The sequence below is a fragment of the Hyaena hyaena genome, unplaced genomic scaffold (assembly GCF_003009895.1).
Source record: "Hyaena hyaena isolate Hyena2069 unplaced genomic scaffold, ASM300989v1 scaffold_641, whole genome shotgun sequence".
NCBI lineage: Eukaryota > Metazoa > Chordata > Mammalia > Carnivora > Hyaenidae > Hyaena > Hyaena hyaena.
Window position 1 is genome coordinate 725,382 of NW_024081276.1, and position 16,671 is coordinate 742,052.

Consider the following 16,671-nt stretch of genomic DNA (forward strand, 5'->3'; position numbering starts at 1 on the left):
TCTGACCCTCCCCTGCTCACGCTGCCTCTCTCTGTCTCTCTCAGAAATAAATAAAATATTTTAAAAAATAAAAAAATAAACATTAAAAATATTTTTAAAGAACAATAGGAAATCACTAATGGATAAGAATTCTTTGAGCACAGGACTAATTATCTGTGGACAGGGGAGGAGGATGGAGGCCTAGAGAATGAAAAGAGCATTAGGTAGAAAAAAGTGGCTGTGGAACAAAAAGGCACAAGCAGGTGAATATTCTAGATTTGCGAGGAGCAGAAAGTAGGCCACTCACCAGGAGCACGGGCCCTCACGCTTCTGCATCATAGAAACCGTGGACACCAGGGAAGGAAGGTCAGGGGATGACATGAGTCTCGACACAGTTACAAGGACTGGTGAAGATGCCCAGAAAGACATTTCATGCTGCTCCTGTGTAGACTCCCACAGCTGTGTCTTGTCCACCGCATGGGCCAAACATAATGAACACTTTGACAATAATGCGTCCTTCTGGGAGCACCTGGGTGGCTCAGTCGGCTGAGCAACTGACTTGGGCCCAGGTCATGATCTCGTGGTTTGTGAGTTCAAGCCCCGCATCAGACTCTGTGTTGAAAGCTCAGACCCCGGGGTCTGCTTCGGATTCTGTGTCTCCCTCTCTGCCCCTCTCTGCCCCTCCCCTGCTTGTACTCTCCCTCATTCCTCTCTCTCTCTCTCTCTCAAAAATAAATAAACATTAAACTAAACAAAATAATAAGGTGTCCTTCTGACAGCTCTCAAGCCCTCACAACCCATGTCGGACATGGTAGATAGAAATAAGCCACCCCAGGGGCGCCTGGGTGGCTTAGTCGGTTAAGCGTCCGACTTTCGCTTAGGTCATGATCTCGCGGTTCGTGGGTTCGAGCCCCGCGTCGGGCTCTGTGCTGACTGCCAGCTCAGAGCCTGGAGCCTGTTTCAGTCTGTGACTCCCTCTCTCTCTGACCCTCCCCTGCTCACGCTGTCTCTCTCTCTCTCTCCTAGAAATAAATAAAACATTAAAAAAAAATTTTAAAAAAAAAAGAAATAAGCCACCCCAACATAGAGCCGCCTTTCCCACCTTCGAGAAGAGTTTCCTAAACTTCACTGATAAGATTCAGCTGCAACTCCAGTTAAAAATTTAGCCCCACATTGGGCTCTGCACTGACAGTGCATAGCAGAGCCTACTTGGGATTCTCTCTCTCTCCCTCTCTCTGCACCTAACCTGCTGGTGCATGGGCACACACAGTCTTTCTCAATAAATAAACTTGAAAAGAGAATTAACTTTCCAGGCTCATCCTTCAGAAGTTCTGATTTAGGGGAATGAGGGGGTGGAAACTGAGGATGATTTTTAACAAGTTCTGTCATGTGACTCTGTCATCACAAAAGTTTGAGAAACATCACTGTGAGGTCTTTTTCCTAGTGTAGGCATGGAATAGCCACCTAGCAGGGATTTTCCTGGTCATCTGTAGTGTCAGCCCCCAGAGAGGTGGTTTGAAGGCCCAGAGCAGGTGTTATTGATTTTACATGTGCCAGCATCTCCTAGAAGGTTTGTCAAAACACACATTGCTGGTTAAACCCCCAGAGTTTATTTTCTTATTTTTTAAAAATGTTTGTTTATTTTTGAGAGAGAGAGAGAGACAAAGACAGAGTGAGCAGGGGAGGGGCAGAGAGAGGAGGTCAGGGGATCTGAAGCAGGCTCTGTGCTGATAACACAGAGTCCGATGTGGGACTCAAACTCACCAACCATGAGATCATGACCTGAACCGAAGTTGGACACTTAACCCACTGAGTCACCCAGGTGCCCCCAGAGTTTCTTATTCAGAAGGTCTTGGTTGGGATCTGACAATTTGTGTTTCTAAAAAATTCTCAGGTGCCGCTGAGGCTGATGGTCCTGGACCTCATTTTGAGAACTATGTAGAAGGAACACAGTGTCCCCAGGTATTCAACATGTCACCGATTCCCCCAAAGGAAACCCCCCTTCCAATCAGATCAGCACAGGGGATCCTCTGTACAGAATTACAAACCTTGAGCCACGAGACCTTCTCCCCCACAACACATCAGAAAATAAAATCTGGTATTTCTAGTGTGGTCCCCAAGGAGACACAGAGATGCAGTCTTAATCCTAAGCCATTTTGGAGCACAAGCAAAGTAGGGGATGGAAGGGAGATGGTTGCCTGTGTAGAGGTGATGCTTCTACTACACTTCAGTCTTGGGAGACCCATGGCATGTTACAGTAAGGAAACAGAGGCAAAACCACCAGGGCCTTGGGACACATCCCTGCATGCTAGGGAGAGGACAGCCAAGACACAGGGAAGGTCGTGCTGGACATGGCGCCAGGGTGGGCGCTGGAGAGTGTAGACAGAGCCAAGCTTCCAGTGCTATTCTTCCATGTGCTGTGTACTGGTGGGACACAGAGCATCATGCACAGAGTTAGGACCACAGGACCCAAAGGATGGACCTACAGGAGGGCTTGGGTCAAGGCCAGACAATGCAATGTTCTAAGTATTTTTCATGAAATAATTATCTTAATACACGAACCCAAAAAGTAGATACAATGAACATCACCTTTTACAGATTAAGAAGCAGGGGCACAGAAAATCCAAGTATCCTGGTGGAAGCCACAAGGTGAGCGCTCAGTGGGGACACATTTCAAATCCAGGTCATTTGACTTCAGAGACCACGGGTCTACACATGCGTCTGTTTTTTCCTAACAGAATACATATTTCTTCATCATCAGCTACCTTCAAGTCATTATTTTAGCCACTGCAGGTGGGGAGTAAAGGAGGGTGATAAAAAATAAGTAGGTCCTGAGGTGCCTGGGTGGCTTCATCAGCTCAGGATATGACCTCGGGGTGTGTGGTTTCGAGCCCCGCGTGGGGCTCTGTGCTGACAGCTCAGAGCCTGGAGCCTGCTTCAGATTCTGTGTCTCTTTCTCTCTCTGTCTCTCCCTTCCTTATGATCTGTCTCCCTCAAAAATAAATAAACAGAAAAAAAATAAGGAGATACTTCCCTTGCCTTGAAAAAGATTAAAATGTGGTAGGATGGACAGACCCACATACAGCTAACTCTGAAATAAGGCAGATTACAAGTATAGGCATCTATGTTCCATCTATGTTCCATTATGAGCCATAGGGATGCAGAGAGAGAACTGTGAGGGTGGATGGTAAGCCTTGGAGACCCGGTGATCCTTTAATCTAGGCCCTAAATGAGTTATAAGCAAAAAAGTAAAGAAAAAACCAATCTCTCCCATGTTGACACCTGAAAAGGGGTATCGTGGAGGAAGAAGCAGCTGATTCTGAGGCTCTGACCTCATTTTGCGGATTCTCCTCTGTTTTGCACCCCTCTCTGGTTCCCGCTGTCACCATCCTGCTGGCTTCAGAGCATAGTAATCTTTTGCAAACACTCTGGCCCAGACCAAAAAAGACCTTGCTATTAACTCCCCACCGTACAGCTGAGGCCAGGCTGGAATTAACAATAATGAAAATCAATAAGCCCTTCACTAAATGCTCAGGCACAGAAACAAGAAAATGAACTGTCCTATAATATCAAAACTCTTTCTATGAGGGCTGTTCCGTCCACACAGAAACCCTGGGGGAAGGGCAACAGGACTGTGATGCCTGCTCTTCTTAGACCCTGGTCTCCTTGACTTCACAAATGCTATTTTCATCCCTGTCTGTTGTCTGGACTCCTCAAAGTCTAGACAAAGAGATGGAGAATGATTGTCCCTGGACCTGAAACCCGCCCTCTTAGGTCGAGCCTCTTATGTTCTAACTCATCTTTTCTCCAAGTAATTGGAAGTAATTGAGTCTCTCCTTTGGGCTTTTCTTTACAGCCTTTCAAAGAATGCCATGGCTACCTTGTCTGAAATCAAGTCTGAACACTGCCGTTAATTAACTGCATAAATCTGGCCCAAGTACCTAATCTTCCTGAGTGTCTAGTTTTCTGTCGGTAAACCTAGGGGTGTGAATTAGTGGTTAGCTCAGTCCGAGTTCTGATGTTTGTGGGCGTGACTCAAGTTGCTCATCATATATGTTTTGCCTTGGCAGTAATACACTAAGAAAAATTGCCTGAATCTGAAAAGTCAAGTCTATGAGGAGCACCCATGTCCCTAAACTCAAAGATCCGTTCGTTGCTTTCAAAGAACTAGACTGAGTGAGTAGGATCCAGGCTCCAGGATTCTCTGCATCTGCATACATAATATGAAAAGTACATTAGGACTAAGGGAATCCAGGGGCCCTGTCAGCCTATGGTAAACTCAGCCACATGTAAAAATAGTGTGGCTGGTACAAACAAAGGCTTCTCACTTGGGCCCCAGGGTCGAGTCTGTTAGCCATCAGAAATGACAAGTAGGATTCCAGCTAGACTCCTGTCAACAAGCACTTTCCCAAGATCTACAAACCATCACCCCCATTGCCCCGGGTCATTCACCAAAGGGCCATTAGCACATGAATAGAAATGACAGAATTTTATGATGATGATGATGATGGTGATGATAATGAGGAGGAGGAGGATGCAACCTTATTGACATCACCATCATCACATCTGTTCTGTATTGAGGCCCACACTATTGACTGGAGGTGTGTCACTAATAAGGGGCATACATTATTGCATGCTTCTACTTTGGCAGATGGTCTGGGAGATCTAGATCTGGATGATACAACGGAACCAAGATGGAAATGTCTCCCAATGAGAGTAAAGTCAGGATCAAAACTGGAAATGCTGCTCCAATGGTGACTTAAAGTTAGGAGATCAGGAGGGGAGGAAGCAAATAGTCAGATTTGGGTACAGAACCAAAGGATCCAAAAGGTAGATGAAAAGGAGAGCTGGGACCATTGAATGGAATGAATGAGCCAAAGGCCATTCTGGACAAATACTATCACAAAACTAATCTCTATTTCTGAGTTTGGATACTAGGTGGTTTTTTTATATCCTGGTGGAAGAGTACATGGGAATCATGCAAATCTCTATAAGTCAATCCAACTCACCAAAAAGAGACAATGGGCATGTGTTTTCCGGGTTTCATGATGCATTGGCTTCCAAACTGAATTTGGTTTCTACCACCTTATTGTATGATATACTAGTTACATATGGCTGAGTTACAAATTACAACAAACTTAACAGCTGGAAACAACACACATTTATATTACATTTCAGTTTCTGTGGATCAGGAGTCTGGTCTCAGCTTTTCTTGGTTCTCTGCTTCAGAGTCTTATCTGAGAGCTGCATTAAGGGTATTGGCCAGGGTTGCAGCCTCACTCCAAGTTTCGACTGGAGAAGAATCCTCATCTAGGCCCACGTGATAGGTGGAGGCATTCTGCTTTTGCAGGGTATCAGAGAGAGAACCTCGGTTTCTTGCTATCAGCTAGAAGCTCCTCTCATTTCCTTGCCATGTCTTTCCCTGCGGGACAGCTCACAATCAGTATGGCTTCTTCGTAGCCAGCAAGAGAGAGTCTCCTAGCAAGACGATGTAATGTAATTGCGTGCATGCAGTCACATACATCTCGTTACCTTTGCCATATTCTACTGGCATGAAGCAAGTTAGAGGACACATCACACTCAAGCAGGAGGAATTAGGCAAAGGCATGCATACAAGGAAATGAGATTATGGGAGCCATCTTGGCACCTGTTGCACGTAGAGCTGTTGGTTAGTGCTGGATCTCAATGCTACTCTATTATTCTCCTTGAAACACTAAACAAGGGCACCATAGTATGTGCTATAGTAGTTAAGGACAGGCTCCTACACCGGACAGCAGGGCTCACTGGGCATGCCAGAGTTGATGCCAGAAAGTGGTTTCTCCTTCCTGTTGGCCAGTAGCTCTATTTCTATCCCTAGGAATAAAGCCTTCCATTTCCCAAATAGACAGGAACCATGGACCAAATGAAATGAGGCGGAGAACTTAACAAAGAAAAGCGTTAGAATCTATACCGGGGTCCCCAAGACCTACTGCACAAGTTGAGGCAACGTTTGGTAATAAAGACTTGTGAAAAAAGCTTCAGGGGTTTGGATGACTCAGTATGAGTCAGCAGTCTGATGTGGCTGCCAGGAACAGAAAAGGCTGCGTTAGACTCGGTGTAATTAGTCCAGATGGAGGATTAGTCGAGAGGAGCTGACCCTTCATCACTTTGTGCTCCTGTGGTCACACACAGAGGCTGGTGCTAATTCCAGATGCCACATGCTGGGAGGGACATGGGTAAACTAGTGTACCTGCAAAGGAGAGTCCCCAGTAGGTTAAGGAGGTTGAAACCACAGAAGATAATAACAGGGACGGGGACTGGGACTATTTAATCTGCAAAGGCAGCCTCCTAAAGTGCATAGGAGCATTGTTTGTTTGTTTGTTTGTTTGTTTGTTTGTTTTTTACCATTTATTTATATATATTTTTTGAGAGACAGAATGAGCAGGGGAGGGGCAGAGAGAGAAGACACAGAATCTGAAGCAGGCTCCAGGCTCTGAGCTGTCAGCACAGAGCCTGACTTGGGGCTCGAACTCACAAACCCTGAGATCATGACCTGAGCAGAAGTAGGCTGCTTACCCGACTGAGCCACCCAGGGGCCCCAGGAGCATTGTTTTAAACGACAGCTAGAGGGTTGTCTTATGAAAAGGTATTAGGGGTTTTATAAGAGCCCAAGGGATAGAAACAATGTCCACAGTGGACATCCTGGAAGGTCAGGCATCTGCTCAGAGTTAGAAATATTTCCAATAGGGCACATTGGCTATAGCATTAGACAGATGCTTATCAATGGAGGTCTTCATTGTCGCTCAGTTAGTCAACAAATATTTATCAGTTCGTACTGACTGCCAAGGACCAACCTATGCAGATGCCCCACCAAGAAAATGCATTCCCTGTCTTCAAGGACTATACCTTGAAGACAAGTCAACAAGTAATTTCAATGAAAGACTGAAAGTGACCAACATCCCCCAAGCCTCAGACATTTATTTCTTGGTCATGTCATATGTAGGAGACCACATATCGCTTCCTGTGGCTCCATGTGCCTCTTCATTCTGGAACCTGGGACCGAAGAACAAAAGTGCTAGTGGAAACTTGTGATGGCTTTAGAAGCTCCCCTTCGAGGAAGGCGAATCTCACATTGTATTGGCTGCAGTATGTCATTGCCGATGCTGGCCACAAGGGGCGCTGTGAGTCACAGCAATTGGCAGGTATGTATTAGGCTCTGAAAGAAAAGGGGAGCAAATGATCAAAAACAGCCTAGTTTCCTGTAGTGTCCTCGGAGTCACTCTGTGGGCGTTGAGAGGACAAGATGTGGTGGAAGACGCAACTCTTCAGAAGGCACTTCAAGGAAGAGGGGGATCACTGTTGACTGTGTGGAACCAAGCCCTCTCTCTTTCTAAAATCTCTCCTATGCTCACACTTCTATATGGCATAATCCATTTCAGTGTGCATGTTCATGAATTAGTTAGCTCTGGTCTGAGTGAGATGATTCTCTTGCCTGGGGAGAGAAGTGAGAAAATAAACAAACTTCCCACTCGGGGAGAGAAATCTACAGAAATTTAAATGAGGGAAATGAAATTTAACAGTTGAGAAATTACAACGATGAAGAACTAGGTTAATCCAGGCACGAAAGGGAGTGAATCGAGAAAAAAAATATAAGAAGCTGAATTTAATTAAGGGACCTAGAAGGAAGATATTAGTAGCCATTCTCCATGAGGAATAATAAATGAAAGATTGCATGTCATTTTGGGTTGTAAAGGCCTAAATTATGGTCCACCTCCCCTTTCCCTCCTGAAAAAAGAAACAGAATTTATTTAATCTATCTGTAAAAGTTTCACAGATGGAGGGAGCAAAGCAGGCTGATTACAGTGTGTTTATTTGTTTGTTTATAAGAAATCCTTACTGCCTTGGCCACCGGGAGCAAACAATTCCCAGTGGGGTGGAAGAGAAAAATTGTCCCTTTTTTTCTAAGTGTGGCTGGTGAACCAAGGGAAGGTGGATGAGACAGTCCTGGGCACTTGGCCTAAAATCCTTCATTGCTCACATTGCACGTCCTTTAATTTTTAATACATTTTATTTCTGTGTTCGGGGAGGTTTTGTTTTTTCAACCTTCTGGTGCAAAACCATTCCGTTAAAACTTTGCGAATGAACTCGCCAAATACCAGCCGCCATGTTGCAGGGGCTGTAAGATGCTTCCTCGGTAATTTTCAGTTTGAAAACTACCTTGTCCTCCTCAGAGGAAAAGCACAATTTTAAAGTTTTTTTTTTTTTTTTTTTTTTTTTTTAATAGTGTGGTGATGGTGATAAAACGACAGCAGTGTTTCCCTGTAGAGCTACCCTTGGGGACCTGGGTGGGCATGGCGAGGGATGAAGGTGGTGAGTTCTGGTCTTTCTAGACACACAAGAAAGTCACGACAAAGTCGCGTAAATAGAAGTGTCCACCGTGAAAAGAGGCTGAAACAAAACAAAAGCATTTAGTTGGGGTCTCAGAATTGCAATCTGGGGAGCAGAGATTTGGAATGCAAATCCTGTCCCACCAGGGAAGAAAAGTCAAAGGTTTTTAAAGGCAAAGAGGAATGCGCCTATGCATTGTTGACAAAGAAGTTCCATTGATGTTGGTGGCAGAAAACTAATCTTGGCTCCTGGTAATTGGCTGTTCAGGCTCTCACTCATTAAGTAAAAGACAATTATTGTATCAACTTGCAGGTTTTTGTGCAGAGTTCCTGGAATTGCATTTAGACCCAGTTCAAAAGTTCATGGTTCTACCCAGTGAGAACATGTACAAGGCCCACATCCTGAATGTCTTCCCGCTCCTGTTTAAACCCCTTGACATAAGTAGCTCTATTTTATTTCAACTTTCACAGGAGGAAGGCCTCTTTGGAGTTCTAGCAGGGAGCTTGGCTAATAACAATAGTAAACATTGATTCACTTGCTGTGTGCCACGTATGGTTCTAAAAACTTGAACGTGTCTTAACTCATATAATCCTTGTAATGATATTATGGGAGGTAGGTATTATCATACTTCCCAACTTGTAGATAAGAAAACGGAGGCCAAATAACTTGTCCCAAATATATAAATATCTTCCATCCCTTGATAACAAAAATACAAACAACCCAATAGAAAAATGGGCAATATACATGAATGGGCACTTCATAAAAGGGGATATACAAGCAGTCATTAAACACAGGAAAATGTGATCGACCTCATTTGCCATCTCAAAAATCCAAATTAAAACCAGAATGACACATAACTACATACTCGATTGAGTGCCTAAAATTAAATAGACTGACGGTACAAAGTCCTGGAAAAGAAGCAGAGCAGTGGAAAGTCACCTACTCCTTTCTGGTGAAGAAGAAGTCTGCCCAGCCTCTTTGGAAAACAGTTTGACATTAACCAGTCAAGTTGGACATTAGCAAGCCCTTTGATACTGCAATTCTATTCCCAGCTTGAGCAAATATAAGTATTTGCACTCATGTGCCAAAACACATGCACAGGAGTGTTCATAGAAGCAAGATCTGGGAGAGTCCTAAATTGGAAATAACCCAAATACCATCAATAGTAGGATGACTCAGAACATTCATTATACACATAGAATATACTATTCAGCAGTAACAATGAACTCTAGCTCCATGAAACAGCATGGGTGAATCTCTTAAACAACATGGAAAAAGACCAAAGCAGAGAAGAATACTGGATGATTGCATTTAAATAAAGTTCAAAAGTTTACAAAATTCATCTCTAGTTTTAAAAGTCAGGAGAGTGGTGACCTTGGGGAAGGGCAGAGGGAGGGATGATGAGGGAGAGGACAGGGGTCTCCTGAAGTGACCTCAGTGTTCTTTGCCTTGACATGAGTGGCAAAGGAAGGCCGATCCGCATGTTTTAAAGAACCATATCTTTATTTCTGGTTCGAGAATTGGTTTAAAGGGTTATTTGCCCTTCTTCAGAACTTCATGCACAATCAGATAAGAAGTTTTTCTTTTTTCTGTACCAGGTAAATACTGAAGTATTACACACTAATTGAATTTTTGTAAATCAAAGACCTTGCCTCTGCTTGCACCTGTTTCTAAGGAACTGGAAACCCAAATGTACAAGAAATGTTATGCTTAATATAGTTAAGCCTAGAAACTCGAAGTATGACAAAGAGGCCATTTCAATTTCATGTTTTATTTCTTCTATTATTTACTCAGTATTAATCCAGGAATTGCCTTTGGGTGGCTAGTGGAATTATTCTTTTGTTTTTGTTTTTGTTTTCTTTTTAGTTTTCTGTGATTTTCCAGATTAGCTATCATGAACAAGCATAACTTTTAATAGAACAAATGCAAAGGTGCTCCTTAAAATGTAGCACTTTACTTTGGGTGCCTGAGTGGTGTCTGACTTGTGATTTCAGCCCACGTCATGATCTCACGATTGGTTCGTGTGTTTGAGCCCTGTATTGGGCACCACGCTAACAGTGCAGAGCGTGCTTGGAATCCCTTCTCTCTCTCCCCCTCTATCTCTGGCCCCTCCCTGTCTCTCTCTCTCTCTCTCCCAGAAATAAATAAATAAATAAACAAACTTAAAATAAATAAAATGTAGCTGACTAAACTCCTGGATCCTGAGAGGTGGAGGTTTGAAGTGACACCCTCCTCTCTCATGTACCACCTTGTGCCTGCAATACTTCTCTCCTCCCCGCCCCCCCCCCACCTTTGCAGTAAAATTCAGTAGAAAACTTTGCCATTTCAAACCCCTGTTGAAACCAAGCCCATGATTCTGGGACTCTGGCCCAGGTCCTATCTCTTTGTGAGGTTTTCCTTCCCTGACCGGCCAGTTGGAAGCAGACAGATCCTTAATGGTGGAGTTAAAACAATTTTACTTCTCTGAGTCCATCAAACATTTTGATGGTTGGTATGCATTCCTAGGACATAGCAGTATCCATCTCTTGACTGATGGAATGACTTACTGTTTGATAAGTGCCTTGAAATTTGATTCTGTATTTTTTACTTTCATTATTCTCTATTATAACATGTAATTAGAAAGGTCATGTGAAAGTTATAGGAAAGACATGTTATAAAAAAGATTTAAGTCTAACAGTGGTGTTCCCAAGACCTTAAGATATGACACATTGTATTTTATTGACTTTAAGATTTTTTTCTTTTTACATTTTATGCTTATGAAATTGGGATTATCTCACAATCGATGGCATCTTCCTGTTATTGTTGGTTGTGCTGCTGTCATGACCTTGATGTCATTGCCTGCTCGTTGATAGATTGGCCTCCAAGCTCCCAAACTGGCCTCCATAATCTCTGCCTCCTGGGGTTCATGCTTTCCCGTGACCTTGACCCCTTGAGTGTGGGCTGGACCTACTGACTTGCATCCGCAAACAAAATACGACAAATGCAGTGGTATGTCGCTTCTGAAGTCAGGTTATAGAAAGATAATGCCTTCCATTTCGAGGGCCTTCTTTTGCTTTCTCACTTTTTTGAGATGAGGAAGCTGATTGTCATGTTATAAGCATCCTGATGGAGAGGTCATGTGGCCAGGAACTGAGGGAGGTCTCTGGAACAGCCAGTGAGGACTGGCCCTCAGTCCACCTGCCTACAAGGAACCAAGTCCTGCCAACAGCAGAGTGAGCAATCCTCCCTCAGGGAGCCTCCACATGGATACAGCCCTGACCTACACCTTGACTAGAGCCTGAGTTACTCTAAGCCAGAAGACCCAGGTGAGCCATACCTGGATTCCGGATCCAGACACCAAGATATAATAAATGTGTGTTGTTTGAACGCATTAACTTTGCGGGTAATTTATAACATAGCAATATATAATTAGTACACCCACCTGCCACCACATCCACTCAGATAATAGCATTATTTAAAGCACATGTGATTGGGGCCTAGGTGGCTCAGTCAGTTCAGCGTCTGACTTCGGCTCAGGTCATGATCTCATGGTTTGTGGGTTCAAGCCCTGTGTTGGACTCTGTGCTGACAGCCAGCTCAGAGCCTGGAACCTGTTTCGGATTCTGTGTCTCCCTCTCTCTCTGACCCTCCCCTACTCACGCTGTCTCTCTCTCTCTCTCTCAGAAATAAATAAAACATTAAAAATTTTTTTAAAAAGTACATGTGATAAATATAATTGTTTTTATATTTTTTAGGTTTATTTCTTTATTTTGAGAGAGAAAGGCAAAGAGAGAGGGAGAGAGAGTATCCCAAGCAGGCTCCATGCTGTTAGCATGGAGCCCACTGCTGGGTTTGGTCTCGGGAACTGTGAAATCATGACCTGAGCCAAAATCAAGAGTCAGACACTTAACCGACTGAACCACCCAGGCTCCAATATAATTGTTTCTAAATGTTTTGAAAAAATGTACTAAGAATTAGCATTGGAATGAAAAGGTAACATGTATGCAACAGAAACAGAAGCAGATCATTGGGAGAATAGGACTTTATGGGGTGCCTGGGTGGCTCAGTCGGTTAAGCATCCGAGCCCTGTGTCAGGCTCTGTGCTGACACCTAGCTCAAAGCCTGGAGCCTGCTTCAGATTCTGTGTCTCCCTCTCTCTGACCCTCCCCTGCTCATGCTGTCCCTCTCTCCCTCTCAGAAATAAATTTTTGAAAAATAGAAAATAGGACTTTATGAAGGCAATGTCCTTAACTGTAGACATGGTGAAGAATTCTATATTGTTTTCCAAAGTAACAACCAAGTACATTATAAGACTGTGTTAGTGTCCAGGGTTACTATAACACAGGACCACAGACTGGATGGCCTAAACAACAGAAATGTATTTCCTCATTATTCTGAAACCTAGAAGTCTGAGGTCAAGGTGTTGGTAGGGTGGGTGTCCTTGCAGATGACCTTCTTCTCCACGTGAGTTTATATGATTGCCCCTTTGTGAATGCCTGCATCCTAAAGTCTTTGTTGTATAAAGACACCAGTCCTTGGAGTGCCTGGGTGGTTCAGTCAGTTAATCGGCCGACTTCCGCTCAGGTCATTATCTCACCATTCATGGGTTCGAGCCCCACATAGGCCTCTGTGCTGACAGCTCAGAGCCTGGAGCCTTCTTTGGATTCTGTGTCTCCCTCTCTCTCTGCCCCTCCCTGCTCACACTCTGTTTCTCAAAAATAAATAAATGTTAATAAAATTAAAAAAAAAAAAAAAAGACACCAGTCCTTGGATAAAGGCCTACCCTAGTGATCTCATTTTCACTTAATTACCTTTATGAAAACTCTAACTCAAAATCTAGTACATTCTGAGGTCTTGGGAGTTAGGACTTTAACACTGGAATTTGGGCATGGGCACCAGTCAGTTCATCACATGACACCTTCTAGGTATTAGGATACAGACAGCTTTGGAGGTCATTATTTCACCTCCATCCAGGGTGAATGATGGAAGAAAAGGTGTGGAGAATTTCCTCCATGCTCTAGCATGAACGGCCCGTCACACCTATGAAGGAAGTAGAGCTGAACAACTCAGAGGTGGAATGATGTGCTCTGCACAAGAAACAGCTCCCATTCTCAATCATTCCAAGGGAAATACACTAGTTTGATTTTTCCATGGGGCCCTTTTCCTCGTGCTCTGTTTTGCCTGTTCAGCGTCACTTGCTTCTCAGGTGAATGCTGGTGAACCCAGGCAACATCAACACGCTGGTTGATGGAACTCTGTCACATCAGTGACAGAATCAATGTTTCCCATATTCAGCCAATCAAAATAGATTGACCTGCCATGTGCGGTATAGTGGCTGCATCATCTGACCTAAATCTCAAAGTATTGCATTCTGCATAAGCACCACTGCATTTGTTTGTTTGCTAAAGGAAGAAATGAGTTTGGAGTGGATATGTGAGTGGGCTGGAGTGGCAGAGATTCATACTCAGCTTTGTCTGAACTCACAGCTTTGCTCTTTGAGAACATGCCTTCCTTTCTCATCTGTGATTTTTCCAGCAACAATGACTTCTAAGGCAGATGTTGTCTGTTCATAAGAAGAATTGTTCCCTTAAAGGGCCTGAATCCAGAGGTCATCCAAGGTTCTTAGGAAAGTAAATGAGTTGTGTTGTACTTTTTCTTTCTAAGAAGGAAGGGCCTTCTGACTTAATTCCCTTTTATAAAGTCTTTGTTCATTATTTGTTTAATCTTTATTTATTTCTGAGAGACAGATAGAGATAGAATGTGAGCAGGGGAAGAGCAGAGAGAGAGGGAGACACAGAATCTGAAGCAGGTTCCAGGCTCTGGGCTGTCAGCACAGAGCCCAATGCACAGCTCGAACTCACTGACTACGAGATCATGACCTGAGCCAAAGTCGGACACTTAGCCAACTGAACCCCCCAGATACCCCTATAAAGTCTTCCTTTCTGTTTTTTTTTTTTTTTAAGTTTGTTTATTTATTTCAAGAGAGGGAGACAGAGCAAGAGGGAAGGAGCAGAGAGAGAGAGAGAGGGAATTCCAAGCAGGCTCCATGCTATTAGCATAGAACCCAAAGCTGGGCTCAAACTCACAAACTGTGAGATCATGACTTGAGCTGAAACCAAGAGTTAGAGGCTTAACCAACTGGGCCACCCAAGCGTCCCTTAATTCCCTTTTATAACAACAATGCACATGTATTCAGCGTGTGGTATATGCCAGGTGCTTTACAGGTAATAACAAGAGAAGGGGCCATTGTTATGTTCCCCACTTTACAGAGGAAGAGATGGAAGCTAAGGAAGGAGAGCTAATACTACAGAAGCCAGTAATCTGATACTGGAACCTGTCCTCTTAGGGTTTGTGATATCCACTGAATGTCTATTCTTGGGGAGTTCACTAATACTTAAAAAAAACAGATTATGAACACCAAAGATTTACAACAACCCCAGGAAAAGACCGTGGCCATGGTGACAATTAGAGAATAGGAGAAGACGCAACGAGCTTTGACTGTTGGCAAGGGGTGCATGAATTAGGAGACAGGAAAGAAAGGGATCACGAGAGCTCATCAGTTTGGGGGTTTTAAACTGGCCTCAAAAATAGCCCCCCTCTTCTCTGCCCATGCAACAAAGACAGAGACAGATGAAAGCTGAGTAAGTCCGTTATTACTGACAGGAGCTAGACTGAAGGACATAACCATGTGAGAGCCTAGAGGTCTGCTGGCCCAAGCCCAGAACTGGGCACACTCACCCAGAGAGGAAGAGGCAACCCCAGCCCAGAGCAGACCTCACTCCCACAGGGAGGACCCCGGAGCAGCAGTGAAGCCTCAGGGGTTGGATGCTCTCTCCAAACAGCTTGCTCCCAAGACAAAGAAAAGCAGAGCCCATGAAGCATCTACAATGACTCTTCCCAAGTTGGCCAAGAAATGAGTCCATCTGTCTCCCAAGGCAGGCAGAGCGTTCCTGCCAAACAGAGCTGCTTCCAGAAAGAGGCAAATCCATAAAGGCAGGAGGGGTGTAGGTGAGGAACAAGGGCCGGAAAGGGCATTCTTACATCTACCACGAGACACCCTGAAAATTTCTGATTTTCAGCCACATGAAGACATTGCCCTACTCACTTCTCATCCCCGGCGCTGGCAGAGAGTGAGAGCTAAAGAACTTGGTGGTGCTGGAATGAATGTGCATGGCCAGCAGAGCCAAGATCTGAAGCATCACAGGAAATCCAGGGCCCCAAGGTGAGACATGGTATGCTAGGGACGGCAATGCCACATCAGCTCTTATTTTTAAGGGATGACCTCACCTGGGAAGAGAAAAACAATTACGCTGAGAACTGAGCTTAGTAAGCTGCCCATTCTATTTTGTCAATTAGTTTACTACACGCAATTATAACAATATCATGAATATTGGATTTAAATACCTTATGGCTAGTTAATGTAAGAATGTAAGTACATTTTCAAGGCATGAAGAGGAACCCAGATCTCTGTTCCTTCGCTGGGAGATAAAATATAGAATACACCAGAGTCCTCTTCTTAGTTTTATGAAGTGCACACATGGAGGGAAAATAAGAAGGAGAGAATTATACCACGACACAGAAAGGGAGCATAGAAGGATTGGATTGTGAACCGCTTCTAATCTAGCATTGCTATTTGCATGACCCTCAGGAAGCTATTTAAGATCTCTGTACTCATACGAAAAATGGGGATAGAAAGAATGCCTTCAAATCACTTAGCACAAAGCTAATCAACAAATGCCATGAGTTTTCAGTACTTCTACACATCTCTTCTTCAATTATACTGTTTGATGGATTCTCCTAATTTTGTACAAGTTAGCCAATTTTACATTAGTTTATAATACATATTGTTACAAATATATTCAGATGTGCTACCTTGATCATTTAAAATATGAAGTGCTGTGGGTTTTTTTAATTAATTTATTTAAGGGTTATGTTGTCTGAGCTTCAAGGCACACCATGAAATACTATCATCAAGGAGAAAAAAATATACATATACATATATGTATAGCTCTTATTAGGGTCATGGTTGTGGTCAACAATTTCATAAGAACAGGGTGCCAAGAGGCACATGGGTGACTCAGTCAGTTAAGTGTCCAACTTTGGCTCAAGTCATGATCTCACAGTTTGTGGGTTTGAGCCCCATGTCAGGCTCTGTGCTGACAGCTCAGAGCCTGGAGCCAGCTTTGGATTCTGTATCTTCCTCTCTCTCCGGCCCTCCCCAACTTGTGCCCTGTCTCTCTCTCTCTCTCTCTCTCTCCTTCTCTCTCTCTCTCTCAATCTCAATCTCTCTCTCTCAAAAATAAATAAACCTAAAAAGAGAAAAGAAAAGAAAAGAATGGTGTGCCG